Raw genomic sequence first — 27,497 nt, 5'->3', positions numbered from 1 at the left:
ACAGGAGGGCTTCAGTAGTTCAATGTTGTTAGCAGTGTTTATTCTGACCAGACAGAACAGGTAACTTGTCAGGAATAGGGAAGGAAAAGCACTGAGAAGGTTTGCAGCAGGCACACAACATAAAGCAGCACAACAATGCTTTTTCCACTACACCACCTATTCCTTAACACTACAGCAACCCTAACTCAACCAACAGTTGGATAATAAAGAAAAATATTAGCTGAAAAGTATGCACAGGTTGCTGCAAGACAAGATGGAGCAGAACATAAATATTAGCTAGTTTGTGACTCATCTTGCACACCTTCACTAACTGCAAGGCAGTTTACTCCCCTTTTATTGTGGAGAGATACTTTGCATTTCCCATAGAATTGAAATCCAAACGTAGGACTTAACATAAGCCAGATGAAACACTGCAGATTTACATACAGCTTTCCCATGGAGATAAGCCTTCAAGAGTCCACTGAAATACAAATTAAGCTTTTATCCCCTTATTAATTCTAGGAGCCTTTTTTGCTTGTAATTGATGAAGATAACACTCGTCCATAATGTGATAAATATATTGCAGTAAATTGCATTAGACATATATATGACATATACCTAAAACACAAAAGGACATAAATTAGAAGGTAAAAATTAAGCAAGTAATTAGTTATAACTAGAAAAGTACAATAACCTTATGATCTTTAATTGATGGCTATGAAGTCTCAGCCTAGAGTCCCCAGTCCCTTGGCATGCCTCTCCTAAATTTCTCAGAATGTCTAAATTACCTGCTTGTTACAACAGCACTCATGCTTTAGGTCACTGCAAGAGGAAATGGCCAGGATGACAGAGTGGCCACACTGCAGGGAATGGCTGAAGCCTGGTATCCATGCACAGAGCTGTGCAATGACAGGACATTGAATTATACTGCCACGAAAGTTTAATTTTCTTCAGCTTGTACCAAACACCACCCAGAGGCACAGAGCACAATGGCCACTCTGATAATAAGGAAAAGAAGGGGAATGCAGGGAAGTGAGTGTAGACTGTGATGTTCAAAGAGATGACAGAAATAAAAAAAAGCACATCCTCCTGTATGTTATGTGTTTCTTGATTCAGAATACAAAAATCTGTCCTTCCCCTGCATCACCTGTGCCAAGATGTTCTTCATCCAGCCATGGAATATGCACATGATAGTGAATTTTCAGGTGGACTGTAGAGGCAGCATCAAGCTCCTTTCCCCACTTGGAATGGACTGGAATATGGCAGCTTATTCTCCTAATACTGGCACCACTTATTCTGCTAAAAGCAATAAGAAAAATTCAGTTTTAAAACCCAGTTCCCTTAGGAAACAGATTGAGATCCTTTCATCAGATATATTCTGGAAAGCTGTTATTCCAGACTATGAAGAGCTGCAACCTGAGCAAAAAAACCCTCTTAATTGTGGGCCAGCTGTCCACAGCACAACCATTTTACATACCTGTGAAATTAAAAGCACAATTTGAACCAGTTATTGCTGAATTAGTTTACAATACAAACAAACAGGCTTCACCTTAGAGTTAAGCAGGTATTGATTAAAGCAGTGCTTGATTAAAACTCACTCCTATCTCTGCTAAGGGAAACTGAGCTGCCTGAAACATTCACCTCGCAGCACATTGCAGGCACAGCCTTCACCTGCTCTCCTGCGTTCAGAGGCATTATGAAGACAAAGTCTCTCATGAAAACAAAACCACAACTCTCCTGACAGTTAGATGAAATACCAAACAGAACAGAAAACAAAACAAAGCCACCACTCTGCCAGCTTTTTCAGAAGTTTTCTCTTGCTTCTGCAATAGAGAGTTCCCACACTGAGGCAGGCACTAATGCATGCAGCTGCCTGCTGCTGAACCTGGATTCAAGCCATAAATTGTAGCTCAAATGCTGTAATAGTCCCGTGACCAGTGGAGTCTGAACTTTCTCTTACAGATGTTCTCTGAGTACCCGATCTGGCTGTGCAGTACAGCCTGGAGTCAGGACCTAGGCAGCCAGGTGAAGGCAGTTGTGCTTCTTAGGTGTTGATTACATGGGAGGAAAAGGTGCTGAGCAGGGCAGGCGCCTCCTCTGCAGCAGACCCCACATCATGCTGGGGCTGCCACAGTGTGCCAGACTTTAACTGAGGCTAAAACTATTCCCAGGTCTTCTGGACTCTTTTAAACGAGCTTGTAACAAGCTTGTCTAGGGGAAAGAAACATCACCACTACTTGAACTGGCCATCCTGCTGGTAAGCTGCCCATCAGCTCACACAACCCACAGTCATTTCACAGATTGTGTGAGCCCACACTCACACATCAGGAGCATTGTGACACCCCACAAGGTGGCCCAGACAGCACCAGGGCTGTCCTTCACCACCCTGGCCATGTCCTTCAGTTCTGCCCTGCATATTCTGACAAGGCTCTGGATATCCCCTGGTGTAAATTTTGGCAGCAACAGAATCATGAGTATGACACAAAGATCAGCAATGGAAAAAAACATCAGACAAAAGCTGGGGAAGGTTTTGTTGGAGTTTATTTATTAAAAGGAGAAGTTGGTTATCACAAGGAATAAAATATCATGTGGATAAAAAGAACTCATTTCAGTTGTCTGTTTTAAACTTTTCTGTGCATCTTCTCCTCTGTAAAAATCTTGAAATACACCTGCCTCCATTTACAATACGCCGATGTTGCAGTTTGCATCCAGTCCTCCGAGGCACTTGGATGTTACTGGGTATTGCCAGGCAACTACAGCTCTCAGTGACATAAAAGAAATTGGGGATCTTCAGCAGAAGATAATTAGTATCTCCATGGATGCTCTGAGAACCCGATTCAAAGAGAGATGTGTGACTTTTCTGTACTTATACACCTGTATCCCTTGGAAGAGTGACGTGTAAATGCCTGCTAACTTTCCTGGTAAAAGCATTAACATTTTTTTTTTTGTGATCAGGCCCTTTCTGACACAAGCTGCAAGTCAAACAGAGAAATTCAAGAGTGAAAGCAAAGAATTCATACAAAGCTCTGTCTTTAGCCTGAAACAGCAATGAGCTCATGTCCTGATAAAAGGCTAAACACTGAGCAGAGCTAGCAAGATCAGAGGATTTCCTCACAACACAGTCTCAGCCAGCTTCTATATTTTGCTTCGTTTCACACTGCAATAAAAACATCCACTAAGCAGGAACAGAACAACCTGCTGGTGTCAGGCACCAGCTCACCTTCCTGCAGCTGGCAGGGAAACCTGAGGTGGCCAGGGACCTGCCCTGCTTGCCTCTTAGGTGGGTCTCAGCTGCCTGGGAGGGTAGGAGCCAAGCCACAGGGCCACTCTAGCCAGCAAATGCCAGGCAATCTTCTCGCTCATACACGCAGAGAAAATTTGAGTCACCACCCTCCCAAACAAGCCAGCCATAAAAACCCCACCAAATCCAGGTTTTCTGACAAGGCAGGGATGTTACACACGGTTTCAACATCAGAGGAAAGAGGTTTCCCTGGGGAGGGAGCACAGCAGCACTAGGTTAAAAGGAGGACAGAAGAGTGTGCTTGTGCCTCAGGGGGCACCCACTTTCCTGTTTGTAGCTATGTCAGGAGATCCTTCCCACAAAGGGTGTTTGAGCTCTTTTCCTCATGCAAGCAAGCCAGGACAGGTCTGGCATGAGTGGGATGGATGTTTTCAGGGCCACACCTATCTCACAGAAACTTGTGTCGAAGCCAGCTCTGGCAAGTGCCAATAAAACCTGCAATCAGTGGCAGCTTTCATACTAAATGTGTCCAGACTGACTTTCATTTCAAAATAATACAGGATGAGGCTGCAAGGTGTGTAAGCAAGTCCATTTTTTTTACAGGACAGTTTTACAGGAGCACTGGTCTGTCTTCTGTTGCAGTGGCTGCAATGTGAGGCAGCCCAGCAAAGGGAGAAACTCCCTGATGGACACAGTACAGCCCTGGGGACTGAGGAGGGGGATTACCAAACATCCCCTCCCCTCCACAGAGCAGCATTTGGGAGAAGCAGAGAAGGGGAGGGTGCACACCCAGTGTGCTCTGCATCATCCACCTCTTTTCCTTGCTAGTGACTGAAACTGGTGGCAGGCTCCTATCCCTGATACCATCTCAGGACTTTAGATTGGAAATGGCTGTTGCAAAACACTGTGGTTCCACTGTTTACTCTGTAGAAGCTAGAAGTTTCAGGTTGGCCACCAAAATGAGATCTACTATTTACCCAGGTCTTTAGGGAAATTAAACATCCATCACAGCACCATAACCAGATAGTTTAAAACAAAATCCAAACCTGAAAGTCCTCCTAAGCCTGGATTATGAAAATATGCAAAAGCAACATCGATATCCCCAGAGAGATGCAGCTGTGTAGTCAAAAGAAGAATTTGGCCACATTCTGGGCTTTCACAGATCTGTCAATATTTATTTGTTGTGACCTGCACGTTCACGACTCTAAGCACAGCTGAAGCCGCTCACTGAACACGTCCAAAATCAATTGACCTTGACTCCAGTCCTGGGTGAGAATTAAGCAAACTACATATTTTGAATTTGTAGGTTTTGTTGGGATTAAATCCTATGCAAAAGTATCTGAATGTAATGTGATAATAAAAAGTTAATTTTCTACTCTTTTTAAAAAAAAAATGATCAATAAGTTTCTCTCCAAACCAACAAACTTTGCTACTAAGCAAAGGCCAGGTGTTGAAAATTAAATCCAGAGGAGTAATTTTTTCAGGTAATTGTAAGCAATGGGAAACAACCTAGTGTAAGTCAAGTGCAGGTGTAGCCTTAAATAGGACTTTCAGTATCAACTAAGGCTTTAATAAATTCATTTTAAGACTAATGACTTTGATTCTTATTCCAAAGACTTTAAGGTGAATTACCATTCTACTGTAAAATAATCCCATGTAAACCACACTAAAAGTAAACTTGCATGGAGAACAAAATTACCTGTTTGAAATTCTTCTCCATATTTCCCATTTGCTATTTATTCACTTCTAATTTTGCATCAGGCAGAGAGCAAGATCCCTTCACTGCACAAGGGAAAATCTCAATGGCTGTTAATCTGATTTGATGCTACTTTGCCTGCATCCATTGCTATGCCAAGGAACCTGGCACTGAGGGCTGCAGAGAGGTTGGCTTGGGGTGACTGTATGATGCCTATATCCCCAAATCGTCTGTTCTGTTGGTGTTGAATATTGAATTCTGCAACTTTAAGACTGGTTCCAGGAGTGAAGGGGGGGAAGAAGAAATGCAGAGTTTGTTATCAGAGACTGCACGGGCTCCCCCGCATTCCTGCTCACAGACTGTGTTGTCTGCGGTGGACAGAGAGAGAGCTCTCCTTTGCTCTTGGTTAGTTTTCTGGCTAGCTGAGGCAGAGAAGCCCCCTGGATTGTTTTTTTTTCCTTCTTCTGTTTTCCTGGAACTGTTTGAACCTGCTCTGGACTGAAAACCCAGCAGAGCACCGGGAGCTCACACCCGTGGCCCAGCAGGCCTGGCCTGGCCTGGGCATTCCCCAGCACAGGGGGGACTGAGAACAGACTGAGCCGAGCTGCCCACAGAAAGAACTCTTCTAAATCTGCCATCTCCTCGGAACAGCGAGAGGTTTTGCTGTTTGATATTGTTCATTGTTGTGCTGGGAGGTGTGTTGCCTGTTGAATAAAACAGTTTTCTTTTTTTCCACTTCTCTCCAATTTTTTTTCCTTTTTCCTAGAGGGACCTCATTCAGAGGTTTCCTCCCAAATTTGTCCTAAACCAGGACAAAGGTCTATGGGCAGAAGTGCTGGATGCATTCTGCAAAAGCATTTCCTGAACCACTGCTGGCTTGTGAAAACCCCCACAGGTTTTCCTTGGTCAAAGTGGCACCACTGCCTACATCTCTACACTGCACCACTTCACTGGGCAGCAGTATTTTTCAAACACAGCCTCACAGGGAGCAAAGCCATGTGCTCAGAGCTCAGGGAGAGCTGAGCCCGGCTCCTCTGTGGGCTCTGGGAGGAGCTGTGGCTGACCCAGCCTGCCTGGATGCTGAACTGCTGCTCCACAGAGAGAATCCTAATTTGTTCTAACAGGATGGGTGTACGCCAGGCCATGTCCCCAGCCAGTGCAAGGCACAGGAGCCCTCCTGAAATCAATGCAATTATGCCAATTCTCATAGATTCATAGATTTTCAAGCCAGGAGGGAGCATTGTGATTTACACGTTGGCTATAACTGTGATCTATGTTGTAAACTAGGATTTATACCAGCTGGGAGGCTCTAGCCCTTCGATGCATTTCAGGAAGTCTCATCTTTTAGTCAGATAAATTCTGCAGAGCAGCTGCTTTGCTGCAGAAGATTTTTGGCTCTGCAGGAGAATAGCAGAGCCCTGCAGATTCACATGTCATGGGCAGGGCTACTTACACCTTGATGAGAGACCAAGAGGGGCAAAAAGAAACAGCACAAAGAACAACCTGGAGCAGAGGACTGGGTCAGGGAACAGCAAAGGTGGTTGAGCAAGGAGGGAATGTCAACTTGATGGAAAGCATCTGGATGTGCTGTTCCAGATACCTCTGGCAGCTAAATTAGGGCAGGCACAGAAAGCAAGGAAGCAGCTTTTGAGGGTCAATACCATGTTTTTCCTTCCTCTTGCACCAGGTGAGCAGGAAACCTGTGGGCTGGGTGGGATTTTGAGATCTCTCCCTACTCCTTTCAATTCCTGGCTATTTCACCAGGCACTTTGCTGCTTGTCTGGCCTCCCTCAGCCCCTGAGCCAGCCTCAGACAACCTTGTCTGCAAGGGAGAGAGATATTCCTGTATCCTTGCTTGCAAGAGACTATGAATCAGTGGACCCATCAGTACACTCGTTGTCTCACAGGAGGATTTGCACAGATCATTTAGGAAGGTTACAGGTAAGAGTTAGTAGGTTCATATAATTTCCCTCATTTTTCCCTATTTACCCTTTCCTATGAGACAGGGTGGATATTTGAAGGTTAAGCTATCAGTCACTGAGGGAGAGCTGCACTGAGATTTGAATTTGTGTTTTGCAGTGCATTTCCCTTCACCATGACAGCTATAAATCCCTTTCTTTCATATTGCCAAAGCATCCCCACATGCTGCTTTGTGAGACAGCACAAATCTCAGGAAAAGGACCTGGCATGGCAGTGAGCTCTGCCCAGCAGCCTGACAACACCCAGGGACTGGCAGTGATATCCTGAAGCCCAGGATTAGTATGGGAGGGAAAAGGACCTAATTTTTAGTTTCCTTAAGGAACCTTTTAGTAGCTGCATCATTCTTCAAAAAAAGAAGAGAATTAAAAGTGATGGGTCCAGTCCAATGCTCCGGGTGACTGGTATTGGTTAGCTTTGGTTTTACTGACAAAACATGTCAGAGCAATGAATCCAGAGCTAGTCAAATAAGCTATGGTCATTCTGTTCCATCTCACATAACAAAAGAGGGCTAGCTTGAACAAAGCAGTGCATCTGCACTGCCCAGAAGAAGTTTATGTCATAAAGCCTTCATAGGGAGAAAGGGCTCACTCTACTTGCAGTCACCTGAAAGGCATCTGAGGGCTGGTCAGCTCTTTTACTATGACAATCCCTTTGCTAAATCTTAACTCATCCAACTCAAACCAGTGTAAGCGAGACAAAAATTCTGGAGGCTTAGGTAGGGCTGGGGAATTTGTGAGGTCTTGGTGAGAGAAAGGGTTCATGTGCTGAGGTAAGTAAGCTTGGCTTTGGGGAATGGCTGATGCTTGTTGAGAACTGGAAATTTCTGGGGACTTTTCAGACACATTTAGGCTGCATTTTTGGGGTGTTGTAACTGGATCTGGGATTTCCTGTGCTTTATTTCAATAGCTGTGGTTACTCAAGTAGGCACAGACTAACTTAACTTAAGCATTCCTACAAGCTGAGATAAAACAGCTCTTTCCATTTCTACACAATAAATACAGAAAGCTGTCTAAAATTTCTCAAGTCATGCAAAATGCATCAAACTGCCATTAAATCTCACCCACAAATGCAGCAGTTGGAGAACAAGGCCTGGTCTGTCCCTTATTTCCTAACCCAGCCCTAACTCCAGTCCAGAACATACAAAACATCTTTGGAATGGCACCAAGACTATGAACACGGAGTGCTTCTCTTTTCCATGATTAATTCAATTCACAATGCTTGAGGAAGAGTCTATAAACACACGCATGCACACACAGCAGCAGTCTAACAAATTATGCAAAGCGTTTGCTTCATTTTTAGTTTTGCAATCAACGCTCAATTTGATTAGCGGCTCGCTGACACTCACCTGGGAAATTTTTCAAAGCTGACTTTTGCTGCTGTGAATGCACATCTCAGTCGTTCTCCACCAATGCAGCAGCAACCTCCCAAGGCCCCAGTGGGGGAGGGAAAACATAAGGCTGGGAAAGGCACTGCTCATCTTGCCTTTCTGGTTTACGTGTCCACTGATTTCTCTGCCAGGTTGGCTAGGACACAAGAGAAAGAGAGGGGACAATTAGCACTCACCCCCTGTGCACACACGTACCCCCTTGGGAAAAACATCTCTGTGTCTGAAATCTCCTTTGTTCTTTCCTTAATTGCAGACTGATGCTGCAGGATTTTGAAGCAAGACACAAGAACTGATATTCACAACTAGCTATTTCCTAAAAAGTGTTGGTTTCTGATCACTGTTGAGTTCCTCCCAATGTCACTGTTCAGAATTACATTAAAAATGCCAACCCAAAACACAAGACCATGGTGTAGAGAATGCAAAGAAAAGCATTGCAAGCTTGAAAAAAAGCATGTGCACAACACACTGGCCTAATTTGGAAGATGGAAACAGTGCTGAAAGAGTGAGAAAGATAATTGGGGACTTTCTGGACAGCTCCTCCTTCTGTGGGACACATTTCCACAGGGACTGTGACTTGACTGCATGGTGAGATTGACACCATCAGGATATGAGATGAAGGACTCCTAAAGACAGGATGGAAAGTAGCTGAAAGTAACTTGAATTACTTTAAGATGCATTAGGAAGACAGGTGTTATTCGGGGATTGGTTATTACTGCTTGATCACTATAAGTCCTGTGAATCAAAACCTGAGCTCAAGACAGGGACTGATCCAAAATATAACCACTTTAGCCTCAGAAAGTTTTGCTGTGCACTCAAAATGGAGGGAAAAATTAATTCTCATTAGAAGCATAGATGACACAAAAATCTGCATGTCTGTTTTTGGGGGTAGGGTGGGTGGGGAATATCACTCTTTTTAAAAAACCTCACTTTAAAATAGAACAAAAAATAAAATAGAATTGTTTCTGCAGAACCAGAAATTCTGTACTTCTGCAACACTGAAGCAATAAAAACATGGAATATATAGACAGGAATATGTAAATACACTAGCAAATGTTGCAATAGAAGAATCCAGATCTAAATGAAGAAATCAGAATGAAATGTTTTGACTTGCAATGAATGAAACAATTTGACATTATCGCAGTGAAATGAGAAAGTCAAAAGACAATTGTTTCTCATTTTCCTATTTTAAATTTTGATACATTTCCAAAAAATAATTGCTTTTGACAAAAACACTTTTATAAAGAGAAGACCACTTCACTGATTCTTTTTGTTCAGTCTGTTCTACTAAAAGCTTCCCACAACAATGCTCTATGAGGCAAATCTTTGCATTATTCTGCACCTGAGCACTTCTCTGGAAGCTGCTCCTTGGCTTCAATTCTTAGTCTGCCCTGTAGCTCCAAACCTTCCCTGCTCATCTGTTTCAAGTCAGAGAAGAACCCCACATAACTGAAGTCATCAGCCTACCAAGGATTACACTAGATCTCATATATTCTAATTTTAAAATTCAGCTCTGGTAGTTAAAACTAACGTAGGTGCTTATTTTTTATTCCTGGAATCATTGCAGGCCTCTTGGTGAAACACTGGTTCCACTCCCAGCTGGCCTGAATGGCTCCATGCTCTCTCTCCTGCCATTAAAGGAGATGTGCTGTTCTCTTCCTCCAGTAAGTGCTATAAGGACTCCTCTGACGTGGTTTTCACTACTTGACTACCCACAGCAATAAAGATGAAACATCGAAGGAGATAATGTGGAAATAAGCACAGGAAGTTGTGTTGGGCCACAAGCAGAGCTGGTAGAGCTCAGTGTAACCCAGAATGACCCAAGGACCACCTGAGGAGTTCTGGGCTTTGTGAAGGCTCGGTTGGAGACCAATCCTAAATGATCAGGAACTGTGAGAAGTATTTGGTGGACAGTGCTTTCCCATGGAAGAGGAAAGGAGAGCTGCTCTCCTTATTGTCTGAAAGAAACACTGCAGCTGCAATGGGCTGCAGCTGCTTCTGCTGATGGAAGATACCAATGCATTTTTCACAAAGTGTGTACGTGCCCCCAGCCAACTCCCCACTGAGAAAACCCTCCCAGTCTGCCTAATTCTTTCTTGCAGCTTCCAGAGAACATGTCATTTTTCACTGCCTCTCCATAACTGTGGTGTAGCATCATTCTGTGCCTCCAAACACCTGACACGTCATCTCTGTGATGGATGAAAGGACTCACACCAATTATTATGTGGCCTCTTGGAGGCTCCAGAACTAAAGCTTGTCTAACTCTGAAATTGTAAAGCACAGTCTGATTTCCTGGAAATTCATGTAAAAGTTAATGCATTCTGAAGCTGAATTCTGAAAGTAAGTGGAGCTTGACTTCTCAGGGTGACTCAAACCCACAGTTCTGCTTCTTCTACTGAACACTGCAAAGCTCCCCTGGTTTGAAAAATTTAGTCTCTGCTGGCCTACAGTGGCTTTTACTCCTCTGGCACCTGTCAGTTCACAATACAAAGTGCCATGGGGCAGTTTTATGTAACCTGAAGAAGAAACCTTTTCCTGTCTTCTCCATCCAACTGAAGTGGGCGTGCTATGGAGCACGAGACAGAAGAAACACAAAGTGGGCACTGCAGCTGTGCAGCTTCAGTGTTTGCTGACACTGATGAGGCTTCTGCTCTTAAAGGACAGCCATTCTTTACAGCAATTCTCCTTTTAAGATCAGGCTGGCCCTTACTCCCCTGAGAAGGGGAAGGGCTAAAGGACAAAGAAAGAAAAGGAGAGAAAGAAGTGATTATGGGGTACAGAAATGAACTAAAGGGAAGGAAAGTGAGGATCACAGGATTAGAACAGCCTTGAGAAAGAGCTGGATGGAAGGGACATCCAGCAGAGCACCCTCAGTAGCACCCATCATACCATGGTGGCATTTAAGGTGCTAGTGGGTGTTCTTCCCAGTGATGTGAGAGGATGACCACACAGGCAGAGCTCCCACAGATTTTGGTATTTACCACCAAAATTTCCACACTGGAGTGAGGATGTGGAATTTCCCTCAACATTTTCAGCTCATTACAGTCCCTGAAGTTACATACTAAAGCTTTACCCTGAAAACTGAAGGAAGCACATGAATCCAAAAGCTGTAGCTGTAGGAACCACAGCAATTATTGCAGAACTTGTAATAAAAAATGCACCTGGCAATACTAGCAACCTTCCAGGTGCTGGTTAATCTTTGGGCTGCTTGGCATATAGGGTAAGAAGGACATAAATGGCAGAGAAGGTTTGCAAGCTGAAATAGGGCTGGAAATCAGGGTTGCTTGAATACTTGTTTCCCTGCTTTCTCATGATGGTTTTAGAAAGAAATGCATGTACCACACAATCTCAAAATCTGAATTGAAAGAGCTTTGTGACCTTCTTTTCATTTTCCTTTTCCTTTCTTTTCAGGTGTACAATATGTGCAGCACTGAATTTTGCATTAATGTATATAGTGTGAAATTGGTTACTTGAATATAGAGTGTAAACAAGAGCATGATTTGACCAGCAAATAGATTTGCAAATTCTATTATTTTTATGTAAATTGTTGTAAAGTTACCTTTGTACAGAGTGCTGCATTTTGACATGGTATCCTTTGTCTAGTGCAGAAAAACCCAACAAACAATGTGATGCACAGCATATTCTTTTTCAAACTATTGCTGACAAGCTCTTTCATTTGGCATAGCATACAGCTTCAGGCTGTATTGCATGTTATATAGTAATAATCAGTAACATTACTTTTTTAAAAATTGAATCCATCTTTTATCATGCAAACCCAATAACACAGCTGTTTTGTGTGTGCGTGCATGTGGATTTCCCTCAAAAAAACACTCCAAACTGATCAAATAAAGCATGACAACAGTAAGTTTTTGGATTAAGACTCAAACTTTTGTCAAGTTCAGGAGTACTTTTTCCCCTCTAAAAACTGTAAGATTGACTTTCCTTTGCTCATTTTGTGTTTATATTATTGCAGGTTTGTTACTTCACTGAAGACACTGTCAATGGACTCCAGAAAACATGAGACTGAAATCAAGCCCAAAGGCTGTGCCATTAAAATGCTGACATAACCCACGTGGCAGGAGAGAAAACACACATAAGAAGGTGACCAAAACTGGAGATTTGTATTCCATCAAGCAACAGAGAAACCAGCTGCTGTAGCAGTAGAATGTCTGCAGAGTTAACTCTGAATGAATGGCAAGCAAGAGGGCACCAAGAGTGGTCCAAGGTAACTGCCCAGCTGTGCCCAGGCATGTACAAAGAGCAGACTACCTTCCAGATTAATACATTAAATCAATCAATAAATGTTGGCCAAATTTTTCCAAGACCCCAAATATATGATGTTCCCCATATTGCTGAAGGAGATCCCACATTTCTTGGGAGCTGCCACCATTGCCATTCAGACAATAACACAGCACCTGGTGGGTTTAGCAGATCTGGAACTGCAGTGGAGCAAGACAGAGGTGCCTGCTGAAGTGACCTGCATAAAATTATCCCATAAGCCTGGCAGCAGCCAGTGCACCTCCATGACATTTTTCACCAGACCTTAGCAAATGGTCTGAAGGTCCCAAGCTCTGGGCTGGCCTCCAGTTTTATGAGGACTACATAGTGCATTTTTTCTGCTTATGTAGGATCCTTTTATAAACATTTTCCTTTTTCTTCTTTCAAATGAATCATGTCCTTCTTTTAACATTACAAAAGAAATAAAAGAAAATGCAGGAAAACACACAAGGTTCTGCATAATGTGTATAAGAAATGAGTGTTTATCACTGCATGAATGCCTAATTAGACCAGACGTAGCTCAACATCAAAACAGCAAAACCATGGGTTAAAGCATGCAGCATTCTATGGTTAGCACTGCAAAGATACAGACAAGAATATGGAACGAAAAGTCTGTGAAGTAGGAGCCATTAGGCAGGCAAGTAAAAAATCCTGCAGTGATGAAGGCACGTCTTAGCTGGGCAGACACTCTAATCTCTCCACTGCAGTCCTTCTTGTTCTCCACCTATCCCCAGTCCTGCACTTATTCCTGCCCTCAAAGGGATGGAGGCTACAAGCTGAAGAGATATCTGCCTGCCAGTGGACTGAATTGAGTGTGTGGGCATAAAGGTGTACTGGAAGAAGATCTCTTGGGATAAATGCTGACCTGGTTTGTTAGCTCAGACCTGGCATCACACAGGTTGCTCTGCTTCCAGCCCCAGCTGGTCTGTGCTGGTGAATGTGGAGCTTGGGAAAAGGAGCCCTGTGATTGCCAGCACTCATCCTTGTACACCTACAAGGACAGGTTGCTCTGTGCAGAGACTCTCTGTGTACATTTGGTTTCAGGTAGAATTTAGAGCAGCACATGGCAAAACACAAAACGTGTTGTTCTCACTAACCATGGGTTTGGACTTTAAATGTCCTGTAATTTATTCTTCCAAGCAGTTAGAACAAGAGCCTCTGTCCAAGTCCAAATGTCAGATTAACCTTAAAAGCATTACCTGAGAGAGTGTGAGGGTAACAGAGATCTCATGGTGTAGCAAAGAGTGTCACTGTGTGAGAAGACTTACAACACATAATTGGTCCATCATGCTACTTATAGGAAGCTTCACTTGGAAAAAACATCCGCAATTTTCTGTCTCCTGGAAGTCTTATTCCTAATGGTCTCTATTCAGGCTCCACTGCTCTTTTAGCGCTCCACATCAGATACAAACTTATGAGGAAGATTTCAGAAGAGATCCAACCATCCCTGTCACATCTTCAATTTCTTGTCCAAAACCCTCCCTTCTTACCTGCCTTGAATTGCAGGTGTCCATTTCTTCTCTCCTGTCCAGGAAAAAGAGCAAACCATTCATCAGTATCTTCTTGCAATATAGTTCCCTTCTTTTGTGCAAAAAACTTTCTTCCACATCCTACTTTCTACCATTCACTTCAAACCCAGTTGATCCCTTTGAAACTCAGCTGATCCCTCCTGAGCTTCTGGAGTATCTCTCATCCCAGATGCAGCTGTGGTTCATTCCTCTCTCATAATGCCTGGGGATCTGACTCATCATTTCTGTGATTGCTTTTTTGCATCAAAGCCTCATCTAATGCTTGGTGTGTCTGCATGAAAAAGCGTGGTTAGAAGAGATATGACTGTCTAGCAAGCCCTGGAGATAACAAAAAGAATGAAGACAGGTTAAGGCCATCCATCCACTGCTTTTAGCTTTTTTTTTTTTTAGCGTGACCTGGGATGGTCTATCCTGGGCAAAAGAGCAGCAGCTTGGAACAGAACCTGCCTTGCATTATGAGGTGCTGCAATCTGCTGCAGGTTTTTCAGCTGGTGAAGTGCACGCCATGCATTCTGCAACACCTCCTCCTCGGCAGTGGCAGGGACACACACCTTGTCTCTGCCTTCTGCCATTCTACTGGCCTGAAACTGCTCCTGAGCAGTGCCCACCCGAGCTGTCCATTCATCAAGATGGCTCAAAGAACAAAAGCTCGTGTGAAAAAGGTTGGCAGAAGCTGAACATGCCAGCCCATCTCCTCAGCTCTCATGCCAATTCACTGGTGGCTGTGCTGCGTGCATGTCAGTAGGAGATTAGCTGTCTTAGTCCACAATCCATTTTTGTGCTTCTCAGGGAAGTGTATTCTAACATTTCTCTCTTTTAAAGACCAATCTGGGCACATGCTGGATGTCGGTGCCCCCCTCCCCATGTTTAATTCTGCTTTCTGAACTGTGCATTTTGAGTGCTTCTGCAGCACGCCGCGTGCAATTAGAGACAGTCCCACAGGGCAGAGGTGCAGGCTGCATCCTGAGATATTCCTCTGCTGTGGAAAATAAACAACAGCCTCTGAGACTATTCCTCTGCCAAAATAATTCTAGCATTTCACTGTCACACAGTAGGTGGGCTGGGTGGGGAGGGAGCACCACCAGACGTGTGCTGCGCCAACCTCAGGAGGCTGGTTATTTTAAAAAGCACAAGACAATTAATTAATTTTCCTTTAAAAAATATTGCAAAAATGTAGTTGGAGGTATTACACCTTCATAACAAAGTCTCTATTATAAATGAGCCTCTCCTTTTCAGACAGGCCTGTAATTAGATTGCCTGTGGTGATGATGAATGGCCAAGGTGAATTCATTTCGGGGGAAGCGCTCGGCAGCAGCCCACATCCAAAAGGCAAGAAAGGGCTACCTGAAGCCACCCCTCAGGTCCCACAGCTGTCCCCCCTTGCTCTGAGAGTCACACTACCACCACTGTGGAAAAAATCGCAGCCACTCCCTTCCCCTCCTGACACTCAGCAGCTTTGCAGCAGCGTGGGGCTGGATGTGGCCTCTGGGGCACGATCCATTGCCAGGTGGGCATGGGGTAAGGAGTGGAACTGGGGGCTGAGGTGCAGCCACTGCAGCCCTGACAGGACCCCTTGCTCATCCCCCTCGGCTCCTCTGGCCCCAGATCCGCTGTGGTGGGGCCAGGACCACCAGGAGGCTGGCGAGGGTCCGGGGCTGCAGTGCAGAGTCACACAGTGAGCACCAGCCCCGAGCATCTCCAGGCAGATTTATCACTGTGATTAATGCTGGGATGAGGAATCTCCCCCTCCTCATCCTCCTCTGCCTGCTCCACAGTAAATGCTGTTTCAGAGGCAGGGCTGTGGGAGAGCACTGTGCCCCAGTGACCAGGGAATGCTCACCTCAAGGGCTGGCTTTAAACACTTTGGCTACCAAGGAGAAGCTCACCGGTGTGTTGTACTGCTCGTGGCTGTGTTTCAAAGGCAACATTTTGCAGGATGCAGAAAGTATCTGATGTAAGACAGACTGGGTTCAGTCTCAGCCAGGAATCACCCCCTGCTTATGGATGTTTGCTGTTTATAAAGGCCATCATCATTTGGCTCATCAAGACAAACAGCTTGAGCTTTGCACTGTTGCAGAAGTTTCTGCTTTCTCTAAATCATGACTTATTTTTTTCCTTTACCTCAACTTTACTGTCTGTCATTATGCAACAGCCCATACCTGGAAATGAAGAGCTCCATCCAGAAGTAAAAGCTGCTATAAAAAGAAGAAACTGTTCCCAGGACAGATCCATTTCAGTAAATGGTGAGGGTGATGTGAAATGAAAGTTGTGCTGAAATCATTAGCTCCAAGAACATTGAAAAGACTGAAGAGGTATAAGCTGAAACGTAAGAATTATAAGCTCCGTTGTCATTTACAGTTACAAAAACTCCTGCTTGGACAAAATCATTGGCAGAATGAGGCAGGTGATGGCTGTAACAGCAGCACATTTATGCTCTGTGGGCTTTTTCCTTGGCATTATTAAAAATAGTCTACTTGGAGGCTGCAACAGCTGCCTGCTAGAAGGCCTCTGGCTCCCCACACAGCAGTGTTTGGGGAGGTGTGGATGCTAAACCTTAGCAAGGAACACTTGACTGGGAAATTGCAGGCCTCACTAACACACAGTCTGATCCACTTTAACCACATTTTCATGGGCCTCCCTTTCCTTCTCTGGCCCTGAACACTTTCTGAACAACCCTAAAACTCTCAGCATCAATTAATGCAAATGTGACAGGCTTCTCTGATATGTAGGGTAAGGAGTCTTTCAGCCTCATTAGAGAAGGGAAGGGCTTTCCATCCATCTCCTGATTTTGATGGAAATGGTATACAACATGTTTTATCTCTGTGAAACAATAAGAGCAAAGGGGATGTGAGCCAGGGCCGCCAGCTAAGAGTTGAAGATGAAATTTAATTGGTTAGTAACAAAATTTTACTGCTGAGACAGCTTGTTTACATCTATTTAATGTCATTGCTTCCTGAATTTGTCTATCAGGGAGTGCTGCCTGACTGCTTCAGCCAGATAACAAACTGGTTCTTGCCTCTTACAGATTTATCTTCTCTTATGGCTACCAACAGCTGCTTTTCAGTGTTTCAGCCTCTGTCTGGCAGCATCATTTCGCACTGAGCTGAACTGGGGTGCCTTCTGTACCTGCTCATACCATGGCTTTTCCCCTGCTGGTACTGCTGTTTTAATCCCAGCCCTTATCTCACTCCTGGCCCTGTGCCTTTTGTTTGCTGTCCCATAGCCCTTTGTCACTTTGCACTCCTGTGTTTCCCAAACCTGATCCTTGCAAACCCTGAAAAGTGCTTTTTATTTAAGTGAGACATTTCAGCTCTAATGCTAAATTGTGCAAGGACTTGGGAACTGGATCTCAGGAACACGGAATTACTGAGTGAGCTCCCACTTTGCAGGACTGAGCCTATAATGCACTCCAATTTTCCTACATTTGCTTTAGTTTGAGCTGTGGCTGCCAGCTCCCCAGCGTGCCTTTAAAAGGCAGGAGGGTGGGGAAGTGCATTTGTGCAGCTTGCAGTGTCTGTGGCACGGTGCTGCACGCTGCAGGCAGAGTCAGAACCCACACGCAGCAGCCTCTGACCCAGCACTCTGGGTTTGCAAACCTCCCAGCTCAAGCATGAGAGGGAAAAGGAATGCAAGCTCAGGGCAGCTGCCAGCATAATGCACTTGTCTGTGCGCAGAAGCCCCTCCAAAAAGCACTGTAATTGGGGCTGTTGACAGTCAGGTGCTGTGCCCAACAAAGAGCAGCCTGCACATCCAGGAGGGCACACCAAGATTGGCTCTGCAGTTCAAGGGGGAAAAATATGAGACAGCATCACTGAAATGCTGTTGTAGGCAATGGTCTGCTACTCCACCTGTATCCTTTGCAAATGGCTCTTGTTTCTGTTGCATTATTAAAACAGGGAGGCAGCAATAAGGTGTTTCTTTTAAAGTGGGAGGCAATTGTTTATGAAAAGATGCTAGAAGAGCAGTCAGATGTACTTGAAAAAAGCTGGCATAGCATGATTTTCATTCTAAAGCTCAACAAAAAGCACTGGAGTGATTCTTTAGTTAGCTTTGTACCTGGGTGAATCCCATATTTCACTATTCGGGTCTTGGGACGATTATTTAGCCAATGGAAATAATCCTGAGCACTTCCAAATTCTTCAGCCAAGCGCTGAGGAAGCTGAGTCAGGATGAAAGGTCTTGTTACAAAAATAGGTGCTGGCATGGAAGAGGGATTCCAGGCCTCAGAGTACTGCTGTATACGTGTTTCTCATGTTCAGAGGATCTGTTTCACTCAGACTGAGTCAGAGTTATTTCATAAGTTTTAACTGTTGCTTACGTGAACTTCTGAGGGTAATCCATTGCAGATTTGCAAAATAGCCAGTGTTGCAGAGACCCTGAGGCTCAGCTCCTTCTCTGTGAAGCCCTCACAACAAAGCTACAGGAGGAGCAGAGTTTTGCACTGCAGTGTATAACACGAGTGATAGCAAAAGATGTTGTCAGGAGGTGTTAGTAGGCTAAAGGAAATTATGAACATTGTTCCTGAAAACAGAGAAAGAGGATCTCATTAAATGGATCCTGTTGAAAGGAGGCTTTGGGAAAAAGAGCACCTTTTCAGAAGTCATAGGAATACTTATGAGAGCCACTTACCTTCCATATCTATCATTAGCTGGTGTTTGGGATTTTGAAACAATATGGATGCAAACACTCAGAGCCTCTCACAGTGACAGAGCTTTGGAAGATGACACTGGAGAGGAACTCCTCAGGCTAACAGCAATGGTGACATCAGATCATCACTTCTGTGGGTGAGGAATAGCAGGTGCACAGCTCTACCACAGGAGATATTTGATATCATTCCCCTGGAACCACATTTTCTAGGTGGGACCTTAGACCAAAGCTGGCGTGTGTCAGGCCCTGTGCTGCCATGGGACTCGGGAGAGACACTGCAAGTACCAACCTGTGACAGAACATTTAAAGATGGCCAGTTGGTTTTGGGTTTGCTTTTAAGTGAATTGCAGGATGTTCTTCCCCCTCCCCTGGGACTCTCACACCCATGTGCTAGCTTTACAGAACAAGGCCTTTTTCCCCAGGGGAGTAGAAAAGAGAATACCCTTCACACAATTTTGCTTCTCCCATAAGGGCATCAGCCAGGCATGACGTATTCATGGCAACTAACAAGGTTTGTAAATATACCATGTCTAGGAAGTCACTGGTGGCAGATGTTTTTTCTCCCTCACTGCACACAAGCCTTGTAAGCACGAGCACCCTTTCAGCATAGTAGCAAAGGAAAAATACGGTGATGTCTTGCCTTGGAGAGAGAAAAGGCATTGTCTAGAGATGAACAACTCGTGCTGGTGGGGGGAGCTCATTTGGAAAATTAAACATGACCTTTTAAGCAGAAAATGAATGGATGTAGAGCAGACAGCCCATCAGCTGTGTGAGACAAAAATGTTGCAATTTGGCTAAAAGCACCCTGTGCTTTTTTTGAACTCTGGATACTATAAAAAGCTGTGGGCACGTGATTCTCCCCGGTGCCTCTGAGTATTGATAGATGCAACTGTTCGCAACAAAAGAAGCAGCAGTGTCTAATAATAAACACGATGCGTTCTCAGCACTTGATGGAGAAAATTTGGCCCTGGTGCAATCAATACAATTGCACGAGCCTGACTTTCTGCTGTCCCCACCCTGCAGGTCCCTACATACCCTTGTGCCTGTGGCTGCAGCTCAGTGGGCTCTGAAACACCTCCTTGGAACCCTGGCAGGCTCCCCCACCAGACAAAGAGCTGTGGCTTCCACTGCACACCAAGCTTCATCCCTGACCCCTGGCACACCTGGGCTCTACCTCGTGTCACAAGAGCATAGTCAGGATGTGTGTGAGAAGCTCCCTGGCTCCCTAGGCCAATGCAGGAAGATCAGTGTCTCTTAAGAGATTCTTGTAGGAGAACAAGACCGAGGGCTAAAGGAGACCTCAACATCTGCAGAGCACAAGAGATGCACAGTCTTTGCTGATTCCACTGAAGCACTTGAGATGAAGAATGACCTGCAGAAGTCTCCTGCTGCATTGCAGAAGTCATGTCTGTCTTCTGCAAGGTTCCCATCCACATCACAGCCTCTACTGACCTCTCCTTGGATGGGATACAACCACACACTCTGTCAGTTTGGAGTTTGGAGTTTTCCACTGCCCTTTAGGTCTGCTGCTGCCTCCATCTGTCAGGGCCATTCAGCTGCTGCATTTTGTCACAGTCTCAGCCTCTTGGCTCTCTGAGTAAGCAGTTGCCTGGAAATGTCAAAAACCCCCAAACCAGAGGCATCCCATTCTGCCTCTGCTTCTCATCCCAGACAATCTGTGAAAGAACAACCTTGTGGCTATGCCTGCAGCACCTGAGACCAGGGGACAGCATGCTGCTGTGCCTTCTGTCACAGCAACTCACAGCAACACACAGCAACCTTTTGATTTCAGGCTGCCCACCTCTTTTAATAGCATGTTTAATTCATCCAAAGTTGCATGGATGGAGAAGCCCACACCCACGCTGACACTGGTTTGGAGACTCCATTTGTACACTGGGTTTTGGTTTACTGTCACTCACCACCACTTTAAAGTGAAGCCAAACCATTCAAGGAATGGTGCCTTCCTCTGTGCAGCCTGTGTAAATCTGTTTTCCAGGTTTCCAGGAAGAAGAATACACTGGGGAAGAAGGGCAGAAATGTGTCAAAGCATCAGCCTTTGATTTCTGTGTTTACATAAATAGAAAAAAAATGTAAAATAATGTTTAAAACCCTCTTAAAAATACCAGGCATGCTCTTTCTGCTGACCTTGCATGAAAATGATAATCAAAGAGCCTTTGTAGTTTACAGCCTTTTTTAGTTACAGTTCTCTCGTACGGAGATAAAATACTTGTTGGTACAGTGAGTGACAGGGAGAGAAGTGATACTAACAGGCTTCCAGTGATGTCATCCCAGGAGAAAAAAATGGAGAAAAAGAGCCAGATGAAAATTAAATACAATAATAGAAACATACCTTTTCATATTAAAATGTTGAAAATGTGGACATATAGAGCCATATCATTGCTGGATATAAGTCAGCATAACTCTGCTGACATCAGGGATATTATATGCCAGTTCACACTATCCAAAGACTTTTCCTTTAACTATGTTCTGCTTTCAGCCAATGAATTCCCAAGTATAATTTCCAGCCTGCAACTGGCCCATGTGTGCAGGTTTACAGCAGTGATAAACCAAGGGACTGGGGGGATGGCTTCCTGTTTGAGAAGACTCTGCTCAGCCATGCCTGCCTACAGCGTGTCTCAATAAAACAGTAAAAATGTTTGTCATTTCAAGCAGTAATCCATTAGCTGTGAGGTGGTTGCATAAATATCATCCTTATCTGGCAGACTGGAAAACTGCATTCCTGCAGGATGTAGCAGGTCTGTGGCAAACACAGCCAGACCTCTGGTCTACCTATCCCAGTCCTGTGACTTCAGCTCACAGTGCTGCAGAAAGAGACTCAAAGAAGGAGCATTTTACCTTGAAACCGAGCAGATTGCACCAGGCACAAGATATTAAAAGAAACACAAACCAAAAGGCAGAATACACTCTGTGCCCCTGAAATATCTCTGCTTATTCACAGACCATTTCAAATCAGCCAAGTTAAACACTGCCCTGCACTATCCCCACACTCAGTACATTTCCCAAGGACACAGTTTAAAGGCTTTCATCAAGGCACAGCTTAATTTATTTGTTTGCTTCTCCCCTTGCTCAGGAGAAAGCATTTTTGTTTAAATGGGGAGAATAAATAGTCTCCTGACCCTTCTCTCTGCAGCACGTGCTCCTGCACTGCCCTGTGTTTATGAGGCTAATGGGGGAGAATGCTATGGGAGGCCCTTGTTAAAACACTGGCAGAGCCTTCCCTTTTGTAACAGCATGATTCGGGGATGCATTGTGTTTGCAGAAGCAGGAAAAGGAAGAGGAGACTAATAAAAAATATCCATTATCAGAGCTTTCTGTGCATAAGGACAGACGGGCAAAATGCAGGGAAGACAACAAATACCTTGGAATAAAGAGCCCATGATGGAGATAAATAATCATGGGGCTCATTCAACAAGAGCCTGCTGTTTAGAAATCCACTGGAACAGCTGCAGCTTACACGTCATTATACTTCTGATCAGTGAGCATTAGGAGCCTTTTTGTGAGTCCCTTGTTTGTTATATCAATCATTGCAAAACAGACTCTACAGACATAAAACCACACAGGAAATATGGGGACTTCTCCTTACCCCAACTTTCCCAGTCAGTCTCCATTTTAATCTTTTTAACTCCATCCCTTTGTTTTTCTTTTCTCTGCTGTTCTGGGGTTAAATGTACATCTTCCTCATCAGACCTGTATGGTTTTGGTTTTGTTTTTTAAATCATCTGTTAGTAGAGTTTGATATTACATCACACCTTCTGGCTTGGGAGACACTCATGGAAATCTGGAACTATAAAGGTAGGGTCTCAGGTCTTACATATCAAGCTTATTTCTGCACTTATTTATGGCCCTAGCAGCATCTTGGCAGTGTGTCAACATGCTGTGCAGGAAAAGATGTTTTTCCCTCCTCTAATTCTTTTGGGAATGAGATAAAGGAAAATGGCATATAGCTGAGAATAGAGGGGAAAAAGGCCCCTGGATTTTACTGTGAGAAGAAAGATGTGTCACTCCTTCACAAACAAGTAGAAAAAGGTGATAAAGAAAGAGCTGGGACCCCAGCAGCCTTTTTTTAATCACAGACATCTTCTTGAGCTTTTGTATGTAGGACTGGGTAAAAATCATGAGGTGGGCTTGCTCCTGCTTTCCGCATGGTGGTGGCCCCTAAGGCACACCTGGTAGCCACACAGGGTCCTGCAGTTCCTGGGTGGAGGTTGCAGTAACTGAGCCTCCTCCAGCAGATGCTGTGTTGGACAGGAGAGGGCAATGAAACAGTTCCCACTGCCTTCTTCCTGCTGCTCACACAAGTTTATTTGTGGCTCCTCTGCAGCCACGGACCTTCTATTACAGTCACAGAATCTGCTGAGTTGGAAGGAACCCACAAGGATCATTGAGTCCAACTCCCTGCCCTGCACAGCATCATCCTGATACTTCTCTGGGATGTGTGGGGTGTTCTGTAGGCACAGACAGTTCTCATGGAGTGAGGTGTATCCAGTCATTTCTGTCAGGCTTTCTGTGGATCCTCACTGGCTCCATTGTTCAAATACTGACACAATTTCCATAAGTTTCAGTTTCTAAACTAGGTCTTTATTTCCAAATTGGTTGCTAGTTCAAGATTTGCTCCATTCTGATCCCATACCTCCCTTGCCACCTCCTCTCCACAGTGCCACTTTCTGAACAGAAGGGAAACCAGGGTGTGCTGACTGATGGTGACAATGACATGCTCTGGGCTGGCACACAAACTTCTGCAAAGGCTGGGGTGTTCTGTGCTGTACCCTAGAATGCTCCTGTGGATGCAATCTCCATGGATTAATCATATCTCTCCACAACAGAATCTTAATTGCATGATTAGTCTCCCAGTATCTCCCATAAGATCTGTTACTTTGATTCCCACAACCTTTCTTTGCACATGCTTTGATAAAGCTGTATCCCAAGGTAGGCTTTTATCCTTCCAGGATGGAGATAACTAAACATGCATCCTGTGCCTGAGAGAGAAGATCCCTGGAGCTACTGAAACTTTGCCCAGGGGTGAAAATAGGAAGCAGCAGCAGGAGGTTCCATGTCCACTGGGCTGGTCAGTGCCTATCACAGTGAGGGTCATGTCATGGTGCACAATCTGGAGACTACATTGTGCCACACAGCTTCCAGCCCAGGCAGCACCAGGAGAAAGGATTTCCCTTCTTCCACCTTTCTTATGAAAGACTTTGCTGCAGCAAAGCAAAGCACCATGAGGGACACCAAACACCCAGACTACCCTGGCAGTCTGTTGCTTCACTGACGGATGAGGGATCTCTTTCCCTTGTTTTGTTTAACAGCTGCTCCACTTTTCCAGGAGCAGAGGGGAAAAAACAGTTCCTAGCACAAGGAGTGCAGGTTTGGTGTACCACCCACAGGTCTCACCTGGCCATTCTCCACCTCTGCCTGATTTGCTGCACACGGTGTGGCCCTTCCAGCTCCCTGGGGAGGGGACGTCTCTGCAGTGACAGAAGTGACTTGTGCAGCCCTTTGTGCTGGCCACTGCTCTGCCCATCCTGCTGCAGACACACAGACATGGCTTTAATCCTTTGGATGCTGAACCCCTTCTCGCAGGTCTTCTCCAATTTCCTATCTCTCCTAGACTATTAACTTCCCAACAGTGTAAGGGTGACAACACAGAAGGAACCTAAGCATGAAGTAAGTGGTTAACCATAGCTGAGCAGGCAATCCACATGCAAAAATGTAACATGCTGTGTTTCCAAAATGTTTAAGATCCTATGTGAGATAACACAATATTACTTAGAAAAATGATGTGATATAATTAAAAAGGCCTCCTCCTCTACCCCCACTGCCTCCTATTGGTTGTTGCCTGCTCTCCTTGGAGCTCCCTGGCAACACACGAGCAAATAAGCAGCATCAATCACTTACAGTCACTTTGGTTTTCTTTTTCATCCTTGTTGTTTAATTTAAAAATGCCCCAAAGTTGTTATTGTGTTCCCCTGCTCCTAATAAATAAAAAAAACCCTTAATAAATAAAAAAACCATGAATTAGTCCTGACTTGCTTGCAACCTGCCTGACTAAATATCTCAAGAAGCAGTGTTCCAGCCATCACATCCTGAGTCCCTGACACCAAAGTTATTCCCAACAACATCGCTAGAATAACTTCAGCAAGGCAGGTAGCTTCTCCTGGAATCATTAATAAAAATGATTTATTATTTAGGAGGGCAAGTAAGGCCACTGGGATCTGCAACTTTCTGCTCAAGAAAGAAACTCTACACACTGGCTGTGTTAACCCTCTAGAATATGGTCACATACACACCACTAGCAATGACTCATAATTAAAATTCTTGTGTACCCCATTAGAAAACCACCCTGGGGATTTTTCTAGAGTTGTTTCATTGCCATTGATTTTTTCCCTAGCCAAATTAAAAAAAAAAAAATCATGATCAAGCAAATACAAACTTTCTGAAGATGATAAATACTGCCAGGTCAGGAATATTTCCTAACATGGCTAGGAAAAGTGAGTCATATTTATGCAAAATGGTTGTCCTCTGGGCAGTGTAGGCATAATCAGGAAACTTTAATTCCATAGCAAAAAAGCCTCTTCTGTACTGCAGGGCTAATGAACTGCAATTCATGATAAAACATTAGGCCAAAGTCTCAATGTCCACAGAATTTCTCCCTTCAAGCTGCTTTATACACCCTGAACACCAAGACAGAAGGACATGGGACCTGGGAAACCTGGTCCTTTGTCCTCCTGTGAGTGTCTGTGGCTTCCCCACAGCCGACCAGGGAGGTTGTTCATGGTGGGGGCACACACCACTGGCCATCCTCACTGCTGGAATTGTGGATACCTAAGGAGAGCTACAGGGCCTGACCCAGAGATGACTCAAATCAAGAGATTGATTGCTTCAAGGGAAAGGAAAGGAAAAAGGAAGAAGGAAAAAAAGGAAAAAAAAAATAAATATGAAAAAAAAAAAGGAAAAAGAAAAAAGAAAAATAAAGGAAAAAAGAAAAAAAGGAAGAAGAAAAAAAAAATTTAAAAAAAGAAAAAAGGAAAAAAAGGGAAAAAGAAAAAAAGGAAAAGGAAAAAGGAAAAAAAGGAAATATAAAAAAAAGGAAAAAGAAAAAATTAAGAAAAAGGAAAAAGAAAAAAAGTAAAAAGAAAAAAGGAAAAAGGAAAAAAAAGGGAAAAAAGGAAAAAGGAAAAAATAAAAAAAGAAAAAGGAAAAAAAAGGGAAAATAAAAAAGGAAAAAGGGAAAAAGAGGGAAAAAAGGAAAATAAAGGAAAAAGAAAAAAGGAAAAAGGAAAAAAAAATTTAAAAAGGAAAAAAGGAAATATATAAAAAAAAAAAATTAAGAAAAAGGAAAAAGAAAAAAGGAAAAAGGAAAGAAAAAAGAAAAAGAAAAAAGGAAAAAGGAAAAAAAGGAAAAGGGAAAAGAAAAAAAGGAAAAAGGAAAAAAGGGAAAACGAGAAAAAGAAAAAAGAAAAAAAAGGAAAAAGAAAAAAAAAGCAAAAAGAAAAAAAGGAAAAAGGAAGGAAAATTAAATTAAAAAAAAAAAATAATGCTGCTCTTGTGGTTTAGCCTGGTGGGCAGCTCAGCCCCACACACCCACTTGCTCATCCCCACTCACAGGTGGGACAGGAGAGAATCAGATGTGTCAAAGTGCAAAGAATTGTGGGTTGAGCCAAAGGCAATTTAATAGGTGAAGAAAAAGCTGCCCATGCCAGCAAAGCAAAGCAAGGAATCCACTCCCTACTCCCCACCTGCAGCTGGGTGATCCCATCCCCAGGAAAGCCGTGCTCCATCACACCTCACTTGACTTGGGAGGACAAAGAGCATCACTGAGTGTCCCCTGTTTCCTTCCTGCCACAGCTGTGTCTGCTGCTCACGATGCCCCATGGTGTGGGATAACCCTGGGGTCACCTGGGGTCAGCTGTCCCCTCTGTGTCCCCTCCCAGCTCCCTGTGCAGCCCCAGCCTCTCCTGCGGGGGGGTGAGAGGCAGAGAAGGCTTGACTGTGGAAGCTGCCCAGCAATAACAAAAACATCAGTGTGTTATCAACACTGTTTAGCATCACAAACCCGGAACAGCACAGCACTGTGAAGAAATTTAACTCTATCCTTGCCAAAGCCAGTCCAGCTGGGAATATCTGAGCTGTGTTTAGGCTTCCTAAACCCCTGTGACAGCTATTCTGATGTGTAGTTCAAGAGCATGGGGGCTCAGCCCCTGCTTTCCAGACCTTTTTGTCAGGTCCCAGGGAGCCAAAGCAACCAAGGCAGATGTTGATAGGGTCCAGCCTGAGTGCAGTCACTTTTCTGCACTGGGAAGCAAAGGAATCTCCTGCCCTGAGGTTTTCGGCATCCCTGTTTGACCTTGCAGGCATTTCCCCCGCCTGCTCCACCCAAGTGGGATATTTTGGGATGGATATGTAATTCCCTGGGGTGGCAGACAAGCTGATTTAGCAGTATTCAGAGGGGACAGTGTCTCTGAGGAGTGAGGATGTCTCCCTAGGAAAGGCTTTGCAGGCAGGCAGTCTGTCCATACTCTGGCATAGCTTCCATTAGCTGCAAAAAGATTACCTCTGTGTTTCTCAGCATTTTCCATGCTGTGACCCCTTGTTTGAAAGCAGCTGAAGTTTTTTTACACCCAGTTCCTGACATATCTCCCAGAAAGAAAAGAAGTGGGGGAGTGACCAGTCCCCTGCTGCAGGCTGCAGCCCAGACTCCAAGCCGGGACATTTGCGTTACTTCTTTAACAGCATTTTAACCCT

General features: G+C 44.3%; 1 long non-coding RNA gene across 1 annotated transcript; it reads right to left on the bottom strand.

Annotated features, from left to right (window-relative positions):
* Positions 1–26,598, bottom strand: LOC106853488 (uncharacterized). Its single transcript, XR_015802007.1, has 5 exons — positions 26,492–26,598; positions 20,654–20,751; positions 14,049–14,082; positions 8,242–8,419; positions 1–1,278 (listed from the first exon to the last, which is right to left on the bottom strand). It is a non-coding gene; the product is annotated as an uncharacterized LOC106853488 (long non-coding RNA).
* Positions 26,599–27,497: the final 899 nt, after the last annotated feature.

The sequence above is a fragment of the Sturnus vulgaris genome, chromosome 2, assembly GCF_052056855.1.
Source record: "Sturnus vulgaris isolate bStuVul1 chromosome 2, bStuVul1.hap1, whole genome shotgun sequence".
NCBI classification, from domain to species: domain Eukaryota; kingdom Metazoa; phylum Chordata; class Aves; order Passeriformes; family Sturnidae; genus Sturnus; species Sturnus vulgaris.
The sequence above is the reverse complement of the archived record's forward strand: the minus strand, read 5'-3'. Positions and strand labels throughout refer to the sequence as shown.